We start from the raw sequence: 22822 nt of genomic DNA, 5'->3' as shown, positions 1-22822 counted from the left end.
CTCGCACAGCCTTCCTTCCAGAGGCCCTGGGTCCACCTCTGGCACCATGCCGCTGCTACCTGTTGGCGTGGGGCAGATAGCCACATTTCCCACACTGTGGGTGGACATGGTGAGGCCTGACCAGGAAAGCCTTATCTCCCTCTTCCACTTTTCATCTTGCTCTTTCCTGAGTTCAGGGAGAATTCCAGGTCCTTAGCATCCTCAAGGACTCAATATTAGGAAACAGAACAGAGCCAGGCACAATGACGCTGGTGACCGGTCAGGTATCTCTCCGACCCCGTGCAGGGACAAAATGTACCAGCTTGAAGGTAGCATGCCTACGTCTGACGTCACACACAGCCTTACCTGGCTAGGCTAGTATGCCAAAGGTCCCAGCCCTTTCCTGCACACCCTTCCATTCATATGTTCATGGGAATTACAGCAACACTAGGAGGGCCAAGCCCTTAACTAGCCACATTTTTTTCTCAAAAAGAGAGTTTATCTCCCAGAAAAACAAGTGCCATGAGCTGAAAGCTGAGCCACTCACACCCCATGATTTACTCAAGAGCCAGGAGCAGAACCCCCACCCCAAGCCTCCTCCCTCTGGAGACACTTCCCCTAGAAGCAGGAGCCAGTTACCTCAGCCAGACACATGCAAGAGGCCCCTCTTCTCCTTGTCCCCATCCTCCCCCCCCAGCCTTGGCTGAGATTGATGGAGCCAGGACAGCTGCAGCAGTGGAGGAGGGGCTGGGGTGCGCAACAGCTGGACAGAGGGAGGGCCCTTCCCCCGGCTGGGCAGGGTCCCAGCAGGCCCTGGAGAGACAGGAGAGACAAGGGTCTCTTCTGCACAGTTCTCCTTGAGAATGGAACGGGAGCACTCGACTCCATTTCCACCCTGCTCCACAATCCTTCCTGGTCCCTCAGAGTCAGGCAGGTGTTGGTGGATTCCACAGAGAACAAGGTCACACTGGAGTAAGGATACGTGTCCATGACCCCCGTGAAAGACCTCGCCCTCTCACACATCCTGCACCCCTACAGCCCTCCCACTCACCAGCCAACCCCAGGCCATGGAGGACAAAATCAGGACCCTACTCCAGAGAAGAAACTATGACAGTTACAGCAGCCTTGCAATGGGAGAGGATGGTGGTCTGTGGCTTAGGAGACATGCCCCTTTTGCAAGCCAAACTTGGGAATCTTTACAGCCTTAAGACCAAGGATCAGCTCCTCTACTGCTTCAATTTCCAATTCTCTTGTGGCCAAAAAAAGGCTGCCATAGAGTAGCTCTTGAAATCAGAAAGCTGGCATGCTAATGACCGCCATATATTGGGCCTCGGTTTCCACATTTGTTGAACAAGTGCTTCAGACTTTGGGTTCATTTCCTCCTCCGATCCTATCAACTCATTCAGTCACTAGCACAAAGGCAAGTGCCCTGGAAGCCTTTCTTCTAAGGAGTCCTCATTGTAATGGCCTGCCTGGCTCAGCAGTGCCTCCCACATAGGCAAGGCACTTGTACTTTGCCCCCATGCCAAGCCTTCACTCGGCCTCCAAGTGTGTCTAAGAAGACCGAGGGCATCCTTTATCACCCCATATAGGTACACCATGTGTACCATCTTGTGATAAATACCTCTCGGAAGGTGCCTCACACTACCGGTGGGTCAGCATGTGGTAGCATGGCATCCACTGGAGCAGGTTGCCAATAATATTCACACTTTTATGAGCCGGAAGTAAATGAAATAAAAAGCTCAGCTCCTCAGGCACACTAGATGCACTGTGAGTGTTCTCAACATGTAGTCCGAGACCACAGCCCCGGACACGCGGAGTGGAAGAATACTGTTGCACGTGTGGCAATGGGCCACAAGATGGTCGGGGGGTGGGGGGTGTCAGGTGTCAGGAAAGTACAAGACAGCTCACATCGAACCTGAAGAAGACAAATGGTAGCAGACCTGAAGGAGTGAGAACTCTGAAGGGTTCAGGGTCCTGCAGGCCCACCAACCACCCTCCTTTCTGAGGGTCTCTCCTGCTCCCACACCCAGCAGGACACGGCAGGCAGCTGTCACATCACGCTTCATTTTTAGAATGCATGGGATGCCTGACATTCTCTCTAGCCCCTGGCAGACTCCTGGCCTTTCCTAGCTCAGGGTCTGCATCCTGTTCAGGGTGCCACCTCCTGCTGCCCGGCAATGCTCTATGCCCTGCCTGGCTTCAGGCTGCAGTGGGAACTGCGGGTTTCTGGCCTCACCCATCTCCAACCGAGATCCACAGCTGCCGGGCCACAAACCCAAGCAGAAGGTATGAAAGAGAAGAGACAGAAAGCCAGCTTTAACCCAGCACCTGCTGTATTCACAGTATCACCAAGGTCCCCTCATTTATATTTTCCCATCTGATATTCCAAAAATGGGACAAATATAGTTAAGCCCTCTGTCCAGACACAGAAACTAAGACTCAAAGGAGGGTGACCTGACCTGTGCAGGGTAGTGCCAGGATGTCAAATGAGAAATGTCTAGCCAGGCAGTGGTGGTAGCACACACCTTTAATCCTAGCAGTCAGGGAGAAGAGGTAGGTGGAACTCTGTGAGTTTGAGGTCAGTCTGGTCTACAGAGGGAGTTTCAGGATGGCCAGAGCTCCACAGAGAGACCCTGTCTCAAAAAAACAAAACAGAGGGAGGGAGGGGGAGAGAAGAAAAATGTCTAGTTCTAAAGCCAACAAGCATCATGCCCTCAGAAGCCATGCAGCCTTTGATAAAGCATGCGGCATCAATATTCCACGCCCGGTGGTCCCACCACAGAGTCGCAGAGAAGCTTCAGGGGCTAGCACGGCTCGCCCCTCCGGCCAACAGCGGTCCAGAATGCCAGCCTTAAGGAGGTACAAAAAGGCCATAGAAGCAAAGACACGAGGATGGAAGGGAGTAGAGGGAAGCAGAGAGCAAGGCAGCAGGACAGTGAGCAGGGGCGCTTGAACCTTGAGTTTGGTTGTTATTGATCGCACGTGCAGCAGTTTGTCTAGAACCTGTCTTCCCCACAGCTGCACCCCTAACACAGTAGGCACTTAATAAGCACCTGTAAGAGGATGGAGGTGTAGACAGATGGTGGGCGGAATGACAAACAATGCCAAGGACAAGAGCCAAAGAAAAGCCCCTTTCTTCTGCCTTTTCAGAGACCCCCCCCCCATCTCTACGAGGCCTTCCTGACCTTTGCTCCCTGAGGGGAGGAGACACCACAGAGAGGCTGTCCTCCAACAGGCTTCAACCTGTCACTTGGCCCCTTGACCTGTCCCCCGACTATCAGCCACAACCCTGAATGACTGTAGATCATAATCGAGGCTGTGGCAAGGGCGAGGTCACCGAAAGATCTCCTCGTCCACAGCTCTTATTTTATAGATGACAAAATTGGGATCCAAGTCAGGGCCTGGCTTGCCGGGGGGCATATGGCTTCAGCATGGAGAAGAGTTTCTTGTGCTTGTGCCTGAAGGACTTGAGTGCCCAAAGGTTCATTGCTAGGCTGGGTTGGAGCCCGCAGCCATCTGTCTCCAAGGCCTGCCAACAGGCCTTCCCTCCCATGTACCCCTGGTAATGAAGCCCACTGCAGGTGATCTCAGAATACTGCACCAGGGGGAGGTTCTGTTGGCTATGGCTCCAGCCTTTAATTTCCGATTTCCCAGCCTGACACCCCTAATAGCCTGGACCCTTTCTGCTCTGGCCCCAGTTGGTCATACATCACCGTAGCTGATGCCAGCCATGCCTTCCCCCAGCCATCTGGACAGAGAGATGAGCAAAGAGCAGGACAGGATGATCTTGGCAGAGGCCTGCTGGGAAGCCACAGACACCCGGTCCCTACCCTGCCTGCCCTTGCTGTGAATGTACTATCAGGATGCGTGGTGGTAAGATGGCAGCTTTTTTTTATAGGTCTCAATATCCCCTGACATAGGTTAGAATCTTTTACCCCCAAAACAACAAGATCTGCTGACATGGGTATTCCTCTGCCTCCTTCCTCCCCAGTATAAAGATAACACATATCAATTCAAGTGGAACATCCTTGAGGTACACCATGGCCCCTGTCCTGCAGAAGTGCTCAATCAAATCTGTGAGTCAAAACAAGCTGACATTTAAAAAAAAGCCACTTCCCAAATGAGAGAGCTACCAGGTGAGCAACACTGAGCCAGGGCATCAAGGAAGGAACAGTTAGGACAGTCATGACAGGAGTGCCTGGAGCCATGCTCAGCCTGGAGGCAAAGCGTGAGTGACCAGGGGTCCTGAGTACATACTGAAACACACACCACACACAAAAGGATGCCCCAGGCTGCCTGTACTCATGAAAAGGGCACAGGGAGAACATTAGGACTGAACACACAGGCTCCAAGCAGAAATCAATGCACTATACTTACTTACTGTCAAAAGATGTCAGGTGTGGTGGTTTAAATAACGTGCTCCCCATATTCTTGGGCATTTGAATACTTGATCCCCAGTCGGTGGCAGTTTGGGAAGGTGTGGGTATGGCCTTGCTAGAGGAATTATGTCACCGCGAACACGTTTTGCGAGCTTAAAATCCTTGCACCATTTCAAATTTGCTCTCTGTGCTTACAATTTGAGATGTAAACTCTCAGCTATTTCTGTCACCATGCCTGCCTGTTACTGCACTATGAGCCATGGCCGTGATGGACTCTTATCCCTCTGGAACCATAAGCCCCAAATAAACCCTCCCTCTTGTGAGCTGCCTTGGCCGTGGTATTTTATCACCGCAATAGAAAAAGAAAGAATACACCAGGTACGCAGAAACCCAGGTTCCAGCCCCACACCTACCTCTGACTGCCGGGTCACCTGAGCTGGCTCCCCAGTCCTCTCAGTCACTTCCTCTGTGAGGGGACAGCTTGGATTTGATTTCCCAAGTTCTTGCCAGCTGCAAAGCTGCCAAATTAAAAGCAATTAAAAATCAGCACAAACTCACAATTTTAACAATATAAAGAGACATAAATATAGAGACATACATGCCTTGCTGGCAGCCATGTGTCTCCTAGATCTAGTCACTGGGAAGCCCTGGAAGCAGTCAAAGCTGTCAGCAGTAAGCACACTCGGAGCCTGCATCCTGATTTCTAAATGCCATTCTCCAACAGAAGCCAGGGCTCTCTAGAGCAATGACCAATTGATTCCAGGTTTCTAAACCCCAGTGTCCAGCAAACCTAGGAATCCTTAGAGCAGTGACTGGTTCCAGGGACAGGGCATGCAGCTAGAGTTTTCTGTAATGCCTGAACATAATCAATGCTTTAAAAATAAAAAAAAAATAAAATAGGAGCCATGTCGGTTCAAATGATCATGGTCACCAACTGAAAGATGTCTCGGTGATTACAGCAAGAGCAAGTGGAACAAAGTTAGCAACTATTCAGCCAGAATCCACAGCACAAAGATCATATTTATTATGTATCATTTGCCCGTGCTTTTATTGCATTATGTATTTATAAGTCTGTAATGATAAGAATAACTAAGTGAATAAATAAATAAGTGGGAGAGGATGATTCCTTCCAGAATTACAATTAATAAATGAGGAAAAATGAAACAGAAAATTACATTTATACAAACACCACTGTAGCAGGCAACGCGGTTGATGGATTAGCTAAAATTACTGGGTGAGAGTCCCGGGAACAAATGGATATTCGTCTAGTGTCAGAAGCATCTGCTCCTCCAAACACTTACTAATCTCAAAGAAGAAATTACAGCTCTATAGTGCGGGCACTGGGTGACATCGCCTCCTCCTTGTGCTCAAGGGTGACATCACCATTAATAACACACACTGGCCTCATGCCCCCTGACACTGTACTCTGAGGAGGATAGTGTCGCTGTTGAGGGGTAGTGCCCCAAATGTATAATTTCAGTCTCATCATGAGATGCACCCAAGCGGCAGTTGCCGACTGGGCCTTGCCACCTCCCACACTCATGAAGACAGGAAAACCTGAGGGACCCAGACGGCTGAGACCTAAGAAGACCTAACGACTAAATGCGGTGTGCATTCAATCCTGAGACAGAAAGGGAGCCTATGTGAAAGTTCAAATCAGGTGTGGGTTTAGTTAGCCATAGCACACTGCTGACATCTTGGCTTTCAAAGTCATAGAAAGCCAGGCCTCGTAAACCACGGGCTGTGACTGAACCCCACATGGAAATGAACATGGTAGGGGGCTGAAAAAGTCTCTAAATACACAATGACCAAAACTAATTCATAACGAAATCTGTAATGAACCCGAGGTGATTCTGGTGGAGCGCACTTGTGGGTATCACGTGATTTCCCCGCACCCTTGGTTCTGAACACAAGACGTGCAATGTGACCTATTCACCCTGCCACGCTACAAAACACCAATGAACGTGGCCTATAGCATCTCAGCTGAGATTTGAGACCATTGCGTACTATGAATGGCAGCGTTCTCACGCACATATAACACTGTGTTCTCACAGAAACACGACGGCTTAATTACGGAAAACAAAGACTTTCCGTGTTTTCCTACTGTCACTCCCTGGTGCTTAAATATCAAATTAGCATACCTTTTGATTGTGCTGTATTAAAAATGTTTGGTTTCTAAAAATTACTCTTAGAGTTGCTGAATTGAACGTCATAAAAAAAATTGTGAAGTGAATTTTGGTTTAGAGTTTCCAATAACTTCTCAAAGAGGTCTCAAAAGACTTCCGCTGTTTGTGTTCTAGATAGTGTGTGAAGCAGCATTCTCGGCGTTGACAATCATTAAATCAAAATATCGATCAACTCTGAAAAACACCTAAGATGCTATGAGACACAGCATCAAACATTCCACCAAGATGTAATTCTTTATGTAAAAACATACACGCTCATCTACCTTGTTAGTATGCAAATTTTTTATTGTCTCTAATAAATGATGAAATGTGTATAATGAAAAATCACCTTTAAATACATTTCTTTATCACATTGTCAGTAAATGCTTGATTTATATACTATATGCCCAGGATCATGTAAAAATTTCCCTGATAAAGAGCAGTTACAAGTAGGAAAGGTTAAGAAGCCTTAACTGACAGTGGTGGCACACGCCTTTAATCCCACCCTGGAAAGCAGTGGCAGGCAGACCTCTGTAAGTTCAAGGCCACCCTGGGCTACACCGAGAGTTCTAGGACAGCCAGAGCTGTTACACAAAGAAATCATGCCCCCCGGACTGGAGAGGTGGCTCAGTGGTTAAAAGCATTGCCTGTTCTTCCAAAGTTCCTGAGTTCAATTCCCAGCAACCACATGGTGGCTCACAACCATCTGTAATGAGGTCTGGTACCCTCTTCTGGCCTGCAGACATACACACAGACAGAATATTGCATACTAAATAAATAAATAAATAAATAGTTTAAAAAAGAAAGGATAAGTAGTGTTTTTTTTAAAAAAAAAAAATCATGCCCCTCCCACAGAAAAAGCAAGATGCACAGAGTGTGGCACATGTCATATACATGCAGCATGTTGCAGAATGTATATACACATGTGCATGCTACATGCATCTGCAGACATGCTACACAGAAGGCCTATGTATACACACATCTGGAGACAGGCTACAAGAACATGGGAACTTTGGAAGGATGGGGATGGGGTAGGGGTAAGGAAGTGGGGAGAGGAAAAATGGTCTTCTTGCTGTTTCAGGCAGCTTGCTGAGCCGCAGATCCGATTTTCACACAAGGATTACTAGATTACATTCTTCACCACAGGCAGCTGTCCCTGTCAAATAAATAATCATCACCTTACATTTATATATCACCTTTCACCGTGCAGCCCCTTCCTACAGCGAGGACCAGCCTGGGAACAGCTTCATGCCCTCTCAGGAAAGGGCGGGAGAAGAAAGCAGGAGTGGCTCCCACAGAGGGAAGCAGCCTGAACTCTAATGGGCTCTATGAAAGGAGAGCTGGAGCCGACCAGGAGGGGAGCCTATGGTGTAGTGTGTGATGGTATGAAAGAACAGCCTGGCCAAGGGGGCGGACAGAGGCCGCCAGGGCTAGGCCCCGGCAGGCAGGACTGCACAACCCAGCAATGGGCTCAGGTGAGACTGGGAAGGTCTCGCCTCTGTTCAGTTGTTTCAACTAAAAGACACGCATGTCAGAGGGAATCCTGAAGCTCCCAAAGGAAAGTCCAGAGCACCAAACCCTGCAATTCATCCACTAGCCAGGCAAGAAAAGGTGGCAAACAAGAGTCCTACAAATCCCAAGGACAGAAAACAGGAGTTCTCCTAGGGGCTGTCATAGGTCCCCTTCTGAACAGGGCGACCCCACTCTGGATCAGCCTTAAGCAGCTGCCTAGTCAAGGCAATGGCTTCTTCCAGTGAAGTGCTGTTCCCACAAAAGAGAAAGGAAGAAAGACCCCAGGATACAGTGGAGCCAGGCTGGAGCTGCAGATTGGAACCTGATCCAGAGGGGGGCTTCTAGATCACTAGCCCTGTGGTGTATAAGCACGCAGACACTAGGCCAAATCCCACAGGCCTGCCTCTTCTTAAAACACAGGGGCTAGCCAGCACCACCATCACAAAAGCCAGCAGCAAATCAGGTCCAGGGTCAGGGAATGACACAAGTAACAGAAGGAGAGGCCACAGGGGATGGGGACACACCAGGCTTCGCAGACACAGGGGTCCTGGTAGTCCTGGAAAGATGAGTGGACCGAAGCAGAGCATAGGAAGGGGCAGGAAGAAGGGCGGCACCAGGACACACAGCATCCCAAAAGCAGGGAGGCGAGCAGAGCATCCATCACTGACACGCTGGGAGCAGAGGAGCAGCTGAAAAAGCCATTCAAAGTGTGCTAAGGGGAGGGGCTGGCTCTCATCCAGATGCCCCTGTGGGCACCCATGGCTTAGAAGGCTACACAAATCGGCACTGAGAAGCTAGCTTTAAGTGGATAGGATGAAGGTTTTATTTGTTTGTTTGTTTTTAAACTTCCTCGTGATAGGATATTTGAGAGCTGGCAGAATTTTCAGAAGCATGAGGGTCACTTTGGGTAACACAAAACTCAGTCCAACCCTTTGGCCAGGACCCCCAAAGGCCCTGGGTACTTATGCACTGAATCCAGCAGCATGTGTTGGGCCTCTAGTGCAGACTGCTATGTTTCCCTTTGACCTCCACTAAACTATCACACCCCATGCATCCCCATCACTTCCTACTGGCCTATCCCAGTCTTCACAATGCTGGGCCTTCATGCCATACAGCCTACCTTTCCAAAATATCCAAATAAAGCCCTGGCTTCTAGTTAACCTCCTATCATAAGCTCCATGCTTCCATTGGTCCACGACACTTGGCCATTCTTCTCTTTGTCCTTTGCCTGGGACCCAGGATGCCCTTGTGTTCTCACACAAAACTTTATCCATAAAGACTTGCTCTGAGTCCTCCTGCACCTCACCCCAAACCTCCATGGGTTCTCTCACCATAAACTCCAAAATACACTCTTCATTTGCAGGCCGGTTACAAGCCTTCCCCATCTACCCTAGTGGTCCCAAACCTGATGCAGAGCCTTCACTGTGAAGCTCTCCAATCTCCTCAATGTGCTATTCCAGATCGAAAACCCCAGCATTGTCTCCTCAGAAGCCCTGTCCACTCTCAGGGACTATTTCTGTGCTCTGGAAAGGCAACACTTTCTCATTCCATCTAGGCAAGAGGCGGGCTTTTCCCCCGGGTTGACCCACAGCCTGGAAGCCTAGGATGACACACATATTAGCCACTGCGATTCTAGAGATTTTTATAACCCCCTCACCACCCTGTACACTGTTCCACAAGACAAGCCCTCACTTTCAGCAGCATCCCCAGAGAGTTCCCTTGGTACAAGACACCTAAACCCAAGGCTACTACAGAGCTACCCCAGAAAACACAAACCTGCAACTCCACAGCCATCACCCCTGCCAGGGCACTGCATGGTCACTTCCCACCTCTGGACTCACCTAGTCACTCAGCCTCAGTCTAGGAAGCACATTTTGAGTAGCTCCAGCCTCAGTGACATCCAACCCCAGGCAGCGCTGGTGGCTGCCCTGAGATGCCTGCTCTTCCATGGCCCAAATAAAAAGACTTTCCCCAGGTCAGGAGAACCAAGAGTCATGGCAATGCAAAGGCAAATTCTGAAGCAAGGGCCCAGCCCAGGCAACCAGCTGGCATCTACAGGGACAGGGTGTGACGTGACGTAAGCCCCACAGACCATCTGCAGGAACCAGAGATTCATCAGCTGTAAGGGAGAGAAAACCCTCCTGAGAGGTGCAGGGAGTCAAGACAATCCCTGCAGCTAAACATGAGGTTGAGGGATAAGACGGGGCGGAGCAGGAGGGAGAACAGAGGTGGAAAGAACCACCACCATGGCCAAGTCACCCCAAGCCAAGAGCCAGGCTGCAGAGAAAAGAGAACACGCCCCACCACCCCTAACGCCACAGTAGAAGGACACCACACAGTAAGGTTGGCCTCTTGGAGGAATTCTGGCAAAAGGGAACTCAATTCAAACAGTTGCTGCTAGGCCAGCTACCTGATTAAAAAAAAAAAAAAAAACCTCAATCCACCCAACACCTGGGCAAAGATGTCTCTCCTCAACCTCGGACATGTGGAGGGCGGGAATTACGTGCTGCGCCTTTCCTAGACGCTCCCCCACCCCTGCAAAGAGAAAAAGAACCACCGCAGCTGAAACCTGAGACGATGCCAAGGGGCAGCGGGAGGCAATTTACAGCTGGGAAAACTGAGCCCTTGGCCAGATGTGGGCCCTGGGCAGGAGGGGGTGGGCTACACTCTGCCTGAGTAACTAGAGGGGCTCCCTCCTGGGGTCACCAGCTCCCAGGCCTGGGTCTGAGCTGAGAGCAGGATGAGAGTGGAGAGGAGCAGGAGGTGGGAAAATGACCAACACCTACCAATCTGCGAGACTGGTGCCGCAAAGTCATCAACCAAGGCAGGGCGTAGGGAGCAGGGCAGGGAGAAGGGAGGCCAAGGGCGGGAGAAACAGAGGGGAGAGGCCAGAAGGAGGTGTGCTTGGCTACAACAGAGGCCAAGAGGCTCTTCCTACTCAGGGGTCCCAAATGCAGCCAACAGGAACCAGCCAGAGATCTGCTGCTCTCTTGGCCTGCTCACTTCACTGCCTCCTGAGCGCAGAGGGTGTGTCTGTCTGTGCTCCATCACAGGTGGACCCTCCTCCCAGGCTTCTTGCCACTTGGATCCCGGCACTTGGGCCAATCTTGCGCGATCACAATATCAAGCCAGAAGTTAGGGAACCACCTAGCACTATCTCTCACCACCAACACAGGACAGATGAAGGACCTAGAGACCCAGAGTGGAAAAGGGTCATCCTGGAAGTCACACAGCCAATGAACAGGACAGATACCTAACTATCTGTATCCCCATACTATCCTCATGAGCAGACCAGACCAGACCAGCTAAGGAAACAAAGCTATCCACCTCATGAGACTCTAAGAGGCTGGGAAAGAAAGGAGGGAGGAAGTCAACCCCCACCCCCTGCTAAAGAGATGCATGCAGAAATCCCTCTGACAAGTGGTGGAATTATTTCCATTGGAAAAAAAAAATTAATGAAAAACCCTCCCTTACCAGACCCCAGGGGTATTTGGCTGTAAGCTGATGTAATAGGGAGAAGAGAAGCCAAGGGGAAGGAGTCCCCCCTCCCCATCTCAGCATGCCTTCTGCCAGAAGCACAACAGGGAAGCTGCAGCTGGGGTTGGGGGGGGGACACACAAGCCAGGCAGGATGTTGGAGCCTTGGAAGGAGGCCGAATGCAGCCAAAGCTGGGCTGGCTGGCTAGGAGAGGAGCAGCAGCCATTGAAATGACAGCACATGGAGGGTGCTCCTCTGAGCCCCACACTTAGGCAGGCCTGGGTGGACACCGGTGCAAACCCTGTGGAAGACGGCAGAGAGCATCTACGACAAAGGCAGAGCCAAGTAGCGGACAGAGGGGGCTTGGACCTGGCATATCAGGAGGTCCTCAGGACGTGACTTGGACTCTGGGTGCACGCACTGGTGATTAGGAACAGAAGCGTGGGAGGCAGCTTCCTGCTAACCCCTTCACACAGCTGGAGGACCTCTGATAGAGTGGGCATGCCTACAGAAGGACCTAGAACCCCAGTCTGGGACCTCAAAAACACCCAGCATGCAGAGGGCAGCGACAGGAAGAGCCAGAGTCATGCCACCACTGCCCCGACATGGACAGTGTCGCCCCCTGGAAAGGGGTCCCAGCCAGAGCCATGGGTAGGCCTAGGATAGCAATACTAGCCCAACAGGCCAGTCTGAACCACAGGGGCACTCCACCACACACTACCCTCCCCTGCCAGACACCCTCACAGCACCGTTGACCAGTGGAAAGTTCTAGCAGCTAGGGGTCACCTAGTAGCTCCATAGAGCAACTAGGGTCTCATCCCTGCCTCCAGTTTGGGGTATAGACAAGAAGAATGTTTGGAGGTAGTAGGTGGGAGTAGCAACAGTTTGTTTCCCCCATTTCTGACACCCAGAGAGGACTTCTCTCTTCACCCACCAACCCTGCCATGTGCAAAGCTGGTCATTACAAAAGAAATAATAAAAAAAATCAACAGCCAGTTCAGCATTTATCTTTGAAATGTTGAGCATGCCCTTGGCCTCTCTGAACCTCCAGTACCCCCCCATGGACCTCAAAAGGACAACCCATTCCTTGCCTCAAGTTGTAGGAAAGACCCAAGGAGCCCCCGAAGCCAGAAAAAAAACCTGCCGACACAGGAACAACAGAGTACTCAAGGATGGACCTGAAATGCTGTGTGGCTTGGTCTGTGGGCCCAGCCTGCAAAGAACTAAGGCCACATGAGGCCAGGACCAGCTGTGGGCAACGGGATGGAGTGCTGCTCCCAGGAGCCATTGGGAACAGAAAAATGATGAAAGAAGCAGAACCTGCCCTCTTCCAGACTCATGTTGGGCTTCCTGGGTGCTCGTTGCGGCTGTGTGTCACTGCTGCTGGGGACCACGTCCTTGGCCTGATGCCAGCCCCGCCACCATACATATGACCCTCTCCCCCCATGACTAATATCATCCACCATCCACACAGGCCGCCAAGGTGAGGTCTGTGGGAAGTAGCACACTTCAGAAGACTTGTTCTCTGCTTCTGGCCCCCATACAGTTTTGGAAACAGGATGCACTGGACAGCAGATGCTCCCTTCAAAGGGCATGGCCACCTCCAAATCTGGGACAACGCACTGAGACACCCACTTCTCAAAGGTAGGCCGCTGTGGCTTCATCTCACCCAGCCTTGCCTCAGAATCATTCATGAACCCATGACATGTGGAATTTGAGTAACAGGCCAGTGAAGCAGAGATAGGGGCCAGAAGAACTAGACTAAAACAACCTGCTGGGGTAACCAACAGGTTTCCTACTACCATCTAGTGGCCAGCACATGGAAGAGCAGGCACCACACTGAGCCCACCAAGAAGTCTCAGGGACCATATCCGCTGCCTCACCTCGCCTGGACTATGATTAGGTGACCACCTGGTGAAGTAGAACCTAAGAAAGTGTTGTAATTACAAGATGAAAAAGCACAATGCTGGCACAAGACAAAGGGTCTGCTGGCTGTCCGTCCAAGGCTCAGGAAAAAGGGCAGCTAGCTATTGGAATGGCGATACGATCTGAAGCAATGGCGAAGCAAGATGCCAGTCCTGACCAGAGCTAGTTCCCTGGGTGGCCTTTCTTCCTCCCCTCCTCTGGTGCCCTCAGCTGTTCTTCCTGTCAGTCACCACAGCCAGCGGCCCCCAGGCTCACACTTGTCCTCATGCTGCCCCTCCCTCTGCCTGGGCCAGCATGGCTGTCTCTCTTCCACATCCCACATCGACCCCCTCATTCTTCCACCCTGGGATCCAATCTCTGGTCCACCCATGCATATTTTCTACTACTTCATCTTCACTAGAGTTCACCTTACTGCTGGGTAGCTGACCTCCTAGTCCAGCCTAGACCTCAGAGATCCATACGCTTCCCACGCCCTATCTTGGAAGCCTGAGGGCTCAAAAGAGCTAGCTGCCATTGTCCCAAAGCCCGCTCCCTCTTTTCTTATCGAAAGTCATCCATCTGCCAGCTTGCCTGTGGGCCTTGAGACCTGAGCAACCTTCCACTCTAAAGCAGCTATCCTGAGAGAGACCCAGGCCCTTAAAGACCTCAGGCTGCCTTGCCTATCAGACGGGCAGAACAGAAATAGTGTGACCTGAGCTCACGCTTTGGTTGACCCCTAAACGTCTGTGTCAAATACCTGGCAAGTTCCTTCCTCTCCCAAACCTTAAAATGACCCCATTTGTACAACCAAGGATCATTACATGGGTAATGATATTTTGAGGCCAAAATATCTACAAGATTTACTTATACGAACATGTCAATAACTGATAAGAGCTAATTGGGTAACTGGGAAGAATGTCTCAATCTATCCCCCATCCACTCCACAGAAGCTGCATGCTGACCATGTAAGTGAGGGGTGAGGCTATTTTTAACATTGTGACTTGTTTAGCTCCGTTTTAGCCACAGCCTGGGGGATGGAGAGTCAAGGTCAATACTGGCTCACACAAGAAGGAAAGCACTTGCCTGGAGCCTGAACCCCCAACAAGGTCAGGGCGCCACCCTCATGTGACATCTTCTGGGAGCTACTCCAAGGATCACCTCTCATAGTCACAGAGTTAAGGTCATTGGTAGCTGGGGACTAAGACCTAGGGTGGTTCTACAGCCCACTTCCCCAAGCAACAGAGCCAGGGAATGTCCTGTTGGGAACTGACCAGGGTGATTGGTCAGCTCCACTCTTCCATCAAGGTAGATACTCAGCAGGTGGCCATCAACACAGACTCCTCCCCTCGCCAGCAACCTATTACATGTTATCCCCACCAAGCCCACAATCTCTCTCTCTCTCTCTCTCTCTCTCTCTCTCTCTCTCTCTCTCTCTCTCTCTCTCTCTCTCTCTCTCTCTCTCTCTCTCTCTCTCATTCACTGCTCCTCCCTCAGGTCTGTAAGTAGGCACTCTTTTTGATAATTTTCAAATGGGTTTTTTGGAGTTGAGATGGAGTGGGGGAATAACACTGGAATACAAGATCTGGGCTGATCCTCGTTCCACACCAAGGGAACATAGTGCCCACAGAAGGGCACTATGGTTGGGGGCTACGTGGGGACTGGGAGCTCTCACATTTTGCCCTGGCACTTTAGTATCTTTCATAGCAGGGAAGGTTTCATATAACGCCCAAGCCACTGTTTAAGTAAGTTGAGTACTTGGTGTCTCTGCCTCAGTCTTACCCTGATGGAAGGTGCCTGTTGGGACAGCTAGGGCAGGATAGGTGGGGTAAGGACAGGCCTCAGAGGAGGAGATCATGATGGGTGGAGTCTTTGTCATAGCAGATGGTGAAGGGGCTTCTGGATAAACCCCCAGCCCCCCAAAATACTTCTTCCACCTGCTTATTCATGCCTAGGATTCCTTCATGGGGGGGCAGCTTGGATTCTGTGGTCAGAAATAAAGCCTGAAACCATAAACCTATTGGGTGGGGTACAGGATGTTACACATGGAATGAGGGGGGAGAGAAGAACAAGGTGGTTTAGATTCACATCAGAGGAAACGAGGCTGCTGGCTCTGGGAGGCGAGGCTCCTCCTGGGCCTCTCAGGACAATCCTCCAGAGGGACAAGGCCATTCAGGTTGGAGCCAGCAACAACCTGGTAGATGTAACCCTGCCCTGAAGGTAAGGAGAAGGCAGTCTATGCCAGTGTACAGGGTCCTCAGTACAACCTGCACAGAAGGAGCAGCCCCCAAGTGGATGGCAGGACAAGGTGGAGCACCTGCATCCAGTGGGATGATGATTAGGAATCTGAAGAGCCACCGAGGTTCCAGTTGAGGGCCCGGCCCAGCCAGAAGAGCTTGAACAGGACAAAGCAGCATTCCCAGCAGCCAAAAGTGGGATACCCAACCTGGGATGCCTGCCCGGGCTGGCTGGAGACCAGCCCAGGAACTGGGAGCCAGTTTGGAGAGGTAGGGCCATGGGGGGAGACACGGAACTGGGTCAAGAGAAAGCAAGAATACTAAAACTACAAGAGACTGCTCCGAGTCACTGGTCATCGGAAAAACAGAATCAGCCACAGTGAAATACTGTTTCACACTGAGGACCACCTTGGGTGGGGGTGGGGGGAGGAAAATAACAAGTGCTGGCAAGGATGAGGAAAAACTGGGACCCTCCCACACTGCTGGTGGGATCCAGGATGATACAGCCACTGTGGAAACAGTCTGGCTACCTCTTGCTGTGCAGAACACAGAGTTTCCATATGATCCAGCTATTCCCTTCCTTGGTACATACCCCCACAGGATCAAAATCAGGTGCCCACACAAACACTTGCACGGAAATGTTCACAACCGCTCCCTTACACAAGTCCCAGAGAGGAAACAACCCAGATGTCCATCCATAGACAAATCTATCAACACAATGCCGCACGTACATGTGACAGAATATCACGCAGCCAGAAGAGGACAGAGAGAGCCCACGCTCTTCTATCTGGACAGATCTAGAGGATATCTAAATGAAGTAAGTCAGTCACAAGGGACCACACACTGTATCGTGCTACTGACACATGTCAGAATGGGCAGAACCCAACGGAGAGCAGACTGGTTGTTGCCAGCAGTTTTGGGGAGAGAGGACTGGCAGACAACAGCTAAGAAGTCCTGGGTGATTCAAAGGCTGGACAAGGTAGTAGGGGTCATTTCAAGACCCAGTGAACATGCTAAGGACTGAACTGCACCCTTTAAAAGGGTCATGGGGAACAGAGAGTGGTGGCACAGGAGTGTACTCCCAACACTTGGGAGGCAGAAGGTCATTTTTGGCTACCCAGCAAGTTGGATGCCAGCCTGGGCTATTAGAGACCCTATCTCAAAAGCTAAATGAACAACAACGAAACACCTCAAATGGTCACAGTGGTACAGTCTATGTCATTTGCCTTTAGCCATATTAAAAATTAACAAACACCTAAAATCTCGGAGACTCTAGGCAGAGACCCCTGTTATCAAGCAGTGGCAAACCTTGCCAGCACTGCTCAGAGGGTGAAACCAAGCTGCCCTACAGCTCTCCCGCCAGAGTCAGGGATGCCAAACTCCCCAGCACAGCATCCAGCATGGCTGGTGTTCATGCACATCTGCCACACCCATGCACATGTTTTGCCAAAGCTTACCAATCTCAGAGTGTTTCCTCGTGGAATAAGCATAACAGCCCCAGGAGGGAAATGCACCTAGCATGTGCAGCTGTGGATAGCAAAGCTAAAGCACCTGCCCTATCCCCAATATCTGGGTCACAGAGCAGCTGAGATGCTGGTTTGCATGCTAAGCAGTCCCCTCTCCCCTCTTTGCCATCACCAATGCACAGCACTAGGAGGTATAGGCAGCATTGGCTTAACCAAATCCTGCACAACAATCTGCATGAGACCCTTGGCTATTTAGTTGGTATTTGGAGTGCCATTTCTTCCTCTGCAAAAACATAAGTCACGCTATGGACCTTGAGGGATGATTGGGGGTAATAAATGAAATACTGCATGTGACCAGAAGCTCCTGAGACAAGAAGAGGCTCCATAACCCTTCAGTTCCTTTCCTCCCCCACAGCAGAGAATGATTACAAAGACCAAATGGAGACCCTCAGCAGGAGTACGGCATGTGGGTGGAGCAAGCAAGGAAGTGAGGTCAGGAGAGTAAGGTCAATACGGTACCAATAGCAGAGAGAGAGGTTGTCTCAACAGCCTTGAAGGTCTGACCTTTGAAACTGTCATGGCTACTGTATGAGACCCTGTGCCAGGAGTGGGTGTAGTGAAGAACAGAGGGTGAAGTTCAAGGGCACCGGGATACAATGGCATCAGGGTTACCAGGAGAGAGAAGGTGTAGGAAGGAAGGCTGGAAACAGCAGAAATAAAACTCGCCAATAAAAATAGAAGGAGCTTGCATTTTTAGCGCATCCTCAGTGTGCCAGACGCTACACTAAGCACTTTACAGATTCCTTCAGTGCTTCCTCGCATCTCTGCAGGGCACGTTATTATTAACCCCATGCTACCAACGAGGGTATGGACACAAGGAGTAAGAAGCCCACTCAAGGCCACGCACTAAGTGTCTGCTTTGCCACTGTACACAGGCTGACCCCGGGAGCCCTGCTGAATGGTCCCATCGTGCATATTCTGTCCCTACTTTTCCTGGCTCCTTCCCTCAGCTTCAGCCACACATGGAGAGTCTCCCAGAACAGGTCATTGAGCTTGAGCAACAGAGCCAACCTCCCGCCTCAATGCAGCCAGGAAGCCAGAGCTGGAAGCTAATGCCAGCAAGGAGGGATGAGAAGAGATGGTAAATATTTGGGAAATTTTAGTCAACTAGAGACCAAACAGAGAAGCTTCTGTTCTCACCAGCTCTACCAGCTTTGGGGAGACATCACCGTCTGTTTCACATATTGACAAACGCTCAGCTGGATGTGCCCACTCTGCTGGGCAGGGGGCTCAGGTTCCCACACCGAAGCAGGATTGGTCACTGGGTACGTAGTAGAGCTCTGAGTGACCGAGGGAAGCAGAGGCAACAGGAACATCACCCTGCTGGCATCCCAACAGCACAGCCCTGAGGAAACTGAAGATGGCTTCCAAATGCTTCCCCTGGATGCCAAGATCATCCCACTAGGCGGCATTTCTGTGCAAGGAAGGGCCAGTGCAGAAGACATCTGAGAAGGGCCAAACTCAAGGCTGACCCTATCACCATGTCCCAGCAGAGAAAGGAAGGCACTGGGGGACCACAGTGAGCAGGGCTTCTGCTGAGCTCCCATGGTTGCTCTTTTCTGTCTCCTGGGAATGCCAGTCCAGGAACCGGCCCCTTCACCTTACTTTTCAGCCACGCTCAAGGAAAGGATGAGGATGAAAGAGTCGAATCCAAGTAAGATGTGGAAGTCTGGCCCTCAACTGGGCACACACCTAGAGCCAAGCACTCAAGAGGCAGAAGCAGGGCCAGGCAAGATGGCTCCATGAATAAAGGCATTTGCTACTACAACTGGAAACCTGAGTTCTAGCCACAAGATCCACAGAGGAAGAGGACAAAATCAGTTCCACAGAGCTGTTCGCTGACTTTCACATGTACCCTATGACAAGCACACGTGCGCACGCACGCGCGCGCACACACACACACACACACAGAGAGAGAGAGTAAATAAATACTAATTTTTTAAAGGCTGAAGCAGATACATCATGAGCTCCAAGCCAGCCAAACTACACAGTGAGTTTCATGGGGCCTGGACTACATGACAAAATTCTATCTCAGAACCAACCAAACAAACAAACTAAAAATTTAATTTTCACTTAAAATAATGTTTATGGGCTTATGATGCATCAGCTGGCTCTGATACACAGATCACCTCATTTAAATTAAGTAGTTATCTCACCCCCGCCATTGCACCTAACAGAGCGCCGGAGAGTTAAGTGGCACATGCCATGGCAAAGCTAGTATGTGGCGGGATCAAAATCCAAGGCCGTGTGGTCTGACCGCAGAATCCACAGCCTTAACCAAGACCTTTTACCACTTTCTAAAGCAGACCCATAGGAACTAGTGACAAAGTAAGAAAGGTCATTTCTAGTCCAATAAAGGAAGTGGGTGCATGGCTGCAGTACTCTGAAACACACCTGTGAACACCCATGTTCTCAGGATATGAGCCCATCCTTTCCGTTACACAGTAACTATACACACACATGGAGGGCCCCTGGGGTAACCTGGAATAAGGACAGTGGTTATTTAACTTTAAGATATGTGGGGGGCACAATGGACAATGGGTGAAAAACGATCCAAATGACCCTCAAAGGGCGATGGGTAAAAAAGATGTGGCAGAGGCACACCATGAAATATTACTCGTTGGCAAAAAAGAATACGTTCCCATATAAGCTACAACTCGGATGAACTGTGAAGGCATAATGCCAAATGGGGAAAAAAAAATCTACCTACAAAAGGTCAGGCAGTAAAAGATTCCATTTGTATCATGTATCTGGAACAGTCAAGCTTTGAAGAGAGTGTGTAGTAAAAATGGCTACAAAGGACTAGGGGAAAAACAGGGGCAAGTTTTTCAGTGTGCACAGAGAAGATGAAAACAGCCCCGAGACTGGTGACAGGGACACCACAGTGTGACTGTGTCAGTCCCCTAAACTGAAGACTTGCAGTGTACTTAAAAGATACATTTTATGTCATGTGTATTTTATTACAATACAGTTGAAAACAAATACATATGTGCTAGTGGCCTGATGGACTTTAAGTACATCTGCTTCGTGCTCTGAGGAGCAAACTGGTCCCCCAGTAGAGATGGGGAGTCAACAGGAGGCTAGGACATTCTTCTTGAGACAATGTGGGGCGGAGGTTGGGATCAAGGCCACCTTAAAAGCAATGGGAAAACAGGCTGAGTGGGTTCTGAAAGGCTAGTCTCCACTGAGTTCAAATATCTAAGAAAGTAGGTGAGCTCAACCTTTATCCAAAATGAGGGCAGAGAGCCTAAGGTCTGAAATGGGGCAGAAAATGTGGCCAGGGATGCAGATTCACTGAGACTTTGGTTTCAGCCACTTTCCTAGCTCAGAGAAAGTAGGGAGGACCACTGCTCTAAAACCAGTACTAGTATTTAATACTTGTAAGATATATATTGCTGGCTTAGTGAGCATTCAGGAGCACCTGCACATTTAACCCATACATTATTCCTATTGGGTTTTATTTTGGCCCTCTTCCCATTTTACAGAGAGGGAAAGTGTCCTCCAAGAAGCTAAGAAAACAACTCACCATCGCCACAATGGTGAGGCCCATTCTGGGTCTCTGATCCCGAATCTATGGTCTGAACTACTGCAGGTGGACAGTTGCTGCTTTCTTTGCACACTGAGTGCAGGTCCGGCTTGTCTAGCATACCCGAGGCCTTCGGTTCACCCAGCAGCCTTAGGAGTGAGCAATGGCACGAAAGTCAGCGCTACCCAGAGATAAAGTGCTGGAGTCATTAAATCCCTATGACACTGTCGGTCCTGATCCACACTCCCCAACCCTAGCAAGGCTGTTGAAGGATAAGGATGACAAATGCTCCAGGCCCACTGGGAAGTCACCTTCAAACTGGCTTGCAGTCACAAAACCGTGAAACTCCAAGCTCCCCTCACCCACTTCCCCATCTCCTGGGAGAACCAGACAGTCCTGCCCAACAGGACCTGGCAACAGGCCGTGACTTCAAATTGGGCTTTTCAGAGGCCATTTAAGGCAGGAGTAGGAAAGTCTTCTCCCTGACGAAAACCATCTGAACTACTGAGAGAAAAATCAATCGCGGTCACATGAGTAGAAAGGAGTTTAAATTAGGGTTTCTTCAGAGTGAGAAATCTAAAATGACTCTCCTGTCACAGCGTTCAGGAAACACAGCCAATAAAAACAATACATATTTTAAAAATTCATCCTTCAGTCTTACATTTACATCCAATTAAGGGAGAAAACAGAGGGAAGAATGTGTGGGAAGGAAAGGAGCCAAAAGGCAGGGGTGGCCTCCCTGAACCTGCCCCACCACCCTTCAGAACTTGCTCGGCCTGTCTGCACAGGGCAGCTCTCCAGGGCAAGGACTCAGGCCCAGCGCAGCTCCCTGTATCTGCTGCTATCATTAACCAGAGAAACTTCAGAACGGATGTGACGTAAGAGAAAGGAAAAACCACTGAGACTCATGATCCATCACTAGCGTTGTCTTTCACTTACAAAAATAAAATAAAATAAAACTAGTATTTGGGACTCAGAGGTTAGGAGCACTCACTGATTGCTCTTGCAGAGGACCCAGGTTCTAGTCCCAGGACCACACGCTGGCTGGCAGCTGTCTGTAACTCCAGTTCCAAGGCAATCTGATGCCCTCTTCTGCCCTTCACAGTCAAATGCATGCAAGTGATGCACAAACATACTTGCAGGCAAAACATGCATATTCATAAAAATAAATAAATCACCTTGTTAGGTCATGTTCCTTTGGTGGGTGTCCCTGAAAGCCCTGCTCTTTTTTTGGGGGGGGGGACAGAGGAGTTGATCTGGGGAGAGGAGAAATGGGGGGAAGGACTAAGAGGATTGGAGGGAGCAACTGCTGAGGGGATGTGATATACGAGAGAAGAAATGTATTATTTAAACTTTTAAACTTATAAAAGTTTTAAAAAAATAAATATAAAAACAGTATTTATAGCACAAACAGTTTTATATCTTTTAGTATTCACTTGATTTTTAAAAGCTTTTTTTTTAAAGTCATTGGAACATTCCTTTGGAATAGGGTCTTGCTGTACAGCACAAGCTAGCCTGGAGCTCACTATCCTCCTGCCTCAGCCTTCATAGTACAGTTTTTAAAACGCACTTAGCATTTTAAAAAGCGCTCCTGGACAGTAAAGAATTACAGATAACACAATAAGGACAGATTCAGACATAAAAGAACTCTAAGTGGGTCACAGTATTGGATAAATGTACGTAGGCTTGGGAGAGAGAAGAAAAAGTATAGAGAGTTGGAAAAGAAGCAAATCATTAAAAAAAAGTCTTTAAACAGACAGAGTACAGACAGTTATATTTTAAACTGACTAAAAAAAAACAAGCCATGTAAATGGAATATACATAGAGTCTGAATTATGTATATTATTGTGTTATCTTTGAATTTTTTGACTGTGAATGAGCTAAGTACAGAGAGATACTTCATTGTATAGGCTGCTAAGTTAAACAAGCATGTATATTATAAAAGTATCTTTGACTCCAGAATTTGGGTCTAAGGGTATGTTGCTTTGGAAAAGAGGTTCTTCTTTTGTTTCCACAGAGGATGAGAACCTATGGATTCATTCAAGGCTAATATGGTTTGATAGACCACGACCCCCTGAAAAGCTGAAGTGAACATCCCCCAAAAATGAAAGACCTG

At 49.6% G+C, this 22822-nt stretch overlaps 1 protein-coding gene across 4 annotated transcripts in view; it reads right to left on the bottom strand.

Moving 5' to 3' along the window:
- Positions 1 to 22822, bottom strand: part of Tspan9 (tetraspanin 9) — a 187265-nt gene that overhangs the window by 121520 nt on the left and 42923 nt on the right. For all 4 annotated transcript variants that reach the window (XM_038318689.2, XM_038318688.2, XM_038318691.2 and 1 more), the window contains exon 2: positions 4775 to 4879. The gene's annotated coding sequence lies outside the window, so the exon portion shown is untranslated. The remainder of the gene's footprint in view (positions 1 to 4774; positions 4880 to 22822) is intronic.

This window comes from Arvicola amphibius, chromosome 2 (assembly GCF_903992535.2).
Source record: "Arvicola amphibius chromosome 2, mArvAmp1.2, whole genome shotgun sequence".
NCBI lineage: Eukaryota > Metazoa > Chordata > Mammalia > Rodentia > Cricetidae > Arvicola > Arvicola amphibius.
This window is presented reverse-complemented; position numbering and strand designations above follow the sequence as displayed.